We start from the raw sequence: 2,507 nt of genomic DNA, 5'->3' as shown, positions 1-2,507 counted from the left end.
GCCTGCATTGAGCTCATTGAAAAGGTAATCACTTCATTCGGTTATAATTTATAATTGTTTGTATTTAGATTTTATGTATCACCTAATGACACCTAATCAACTTATACTGTATTTCTCTCTTTTTACAAGCCGATGGGCATCTTCTCCGTCCTTGAAGAGGAGTGCATGTTCCCCAAGGCCACAGACACATCCTTCAAGAACTGTATGACCAGCATCTTGGCAAAAACAAAGCATTTGAGAAGCCTAAACCTGCCAAAGGCAAGATTGAGGCCCACTTCTCCTGGTGCACTACGCCGGACCGTAGACTACAAATACCTGGCTGGCTGGACAAGAACAAGGATCCACTGAATGACTCCGTCTGTCAGCTGTACCAGAAATCTCAGTGAAACTGCTGGCTATCTGCTTTCCTGCTGTTGTTGAGGGTATGATAGTAACCACAGTAAACTAAAACATGTTTTAGGTTATACTGTATAATTTTTTAAGTAACTGTAGCAAGTGTTCATGTACATTTTATATGTTATTCTAACAAAACATGTCTACTTAAAATCCTCAACAGATACTACCAAGAAGGGAGGCAAGAAGAAGGGTGGTTCTATGCAGACCGTGTCTTCACAGTTTAGGGTAAGGTTTAACATTGCAAATGTATACTGTATATATCTTGGTTTATATTCAAACTCACAATTGATTACATGCCATGATAAGACTCCCCATTTTGGATCTACAGGAGAACTTGGGGAAGCTGATGACTAACTTAAGGAGCACCCATCCACACTTTGTGCGCTGCCTGATTCCCAATGAGACAAAGACTCCAGGTACATAGAGAACACAATTTCAAGGAGTGGTTTTGTTAAAGGTGCCCTGCCACACAAAAACGTTTCTTACTGTAATTTTTTTTAAATATGTTAGGTCCATATGTGTTTGTGTTATGTTGTGAATGGGAAAATTGCTACGCCCTCTGTCAGCTCTAGCCACTGAAAAGAAATCAGCGGAGAAATCAGGCCAATTACAACAGCTGGTCAGTCTTACGTCATGTTGTCTGAGCTCATTATTATTCATGAGCTCGCCCAGTTGTGCTGGGTAAAGGATACTGATAGACAGGCTCTCATTGCCTAGCTGTTAGCCAATCAGAGCCAAGTAGAATAGCTCATTGAATATTAATAAGAAATGGCAAAAAATTGAACTGAAACTTCCTGCAGACTTTTTATACCACAGTAGAATGGCTTGAAACAAGGTAACCAAGACATTTTTTCCACAAAAAAGTAACAGAGTCCATGGTAAAACTTCATACATTACCACAAAGGCAACTTTAATACAGTGTGCTGCTATAACTAAGAAACGTTTAAGTCAAAGACGTAATTAGGAAATATATTTTGTACAGGTCTGATGGAGAACTTCCTGGTCATCCACCAGCTCAGGTGTAACGGTGTGCTGGAGGGTATCAGAATCTGCAGAAAAGGTTTCCCCAGCAGAATCATCTATGCTGACTTTAAGCAGAGGTATCAATCAATATTTGAATATAATTTTGATAATTATTCAAATAAAATGCTCCCACTGACCATTAACTCTCATTAAAAGGTACAAGGTGCTGAATGCCAGTGTCATCCCCGAGGGCCAGTTCATTGACAACAAGAAGGCTTCAGAGAAGCTGCTTGGGTCAATTGATATTCCACATGATGAGTACAAATTTGGACACACAAAGGTAAACACCTTGCTCTCTTTTTTTACTGTAGAATAATGACCAAAGAGGTTATAGAGTACAGTCCAGTTTGTTTGCTTGTTTTTCTGGTAATAATAATAATATACTGTTTGTATTAAATTACCGTTATATCTGTTAATATTAAAGCAGAAAATTCAACAACTACTTAAGTAATTGTAGAGTTTGGTGCCAAGGAATAAGTGATTTATTTTAAGTATAAGGCAGAGCAGCCTGCATGTGGCCATTTATAAAACACCTTTGCCTTAGAAGCCTTAAAACATTTTTGTTTAACAGGGTGTGAAGTATTCACTATCTGACTTCATCCTAAGTTCATTTTTATTTTGTGTCTGATCAGGTGTTCTTCAAGGCCGGTCTGCTGGGTGTCCTGGAGGAGATGAGAGATGAGAAACTGTCATCTCTTGTCACCATGACTCAGGCTTTGGCCCGTGGCTATGTCATGAGAAAGGAGTTTGTGAAGATGACAGAGAGGAGGCATGTTGAAAACAGCTCATTCTGAATCCTGGTATTAAAAATCACCAACAATAATGTTTACAACAGCTATTTCTTGTCTGTAGGGAAGCCATATATACCATCCAGTACAATATCCGCTCATTCATGAATGTCAAACACTGACAAGATCAAGCCTCTGCTGAAGACTGCTGAACTGAGAAGAGCTGGCAATATGAAAGAGAACTATGTAATTAGAAGACTGCTTGGCTGCTGCCCTGGCCAAGAAGAAGGAACTGGAGGAGAAGATGGTGTCCCTTTTGCAGGAGAAGAATGACCTGCAGCTGCAAGTAGCATCTGTAAG

The sequence above is a fragment of the Etheostoma spectabile genome, chromosome 8, assembly GCF_008692095.1.
Source record: "Etheostoma spectabile isolate EspeVRDwgs_2016 chromosome 8, UIUC_Espe_1.0, whole genome shotgun sequence".
Classification (NCBI taxonomy): domain Eukaryota; kingdom Metazoa; phylum Chordata; class Actinopteri; order Perciformes; family Percidae; genus Etheostoma; species Etheostoma spectabile.
Note: the sequence above shows the minus strand (reverse complement) of the source record.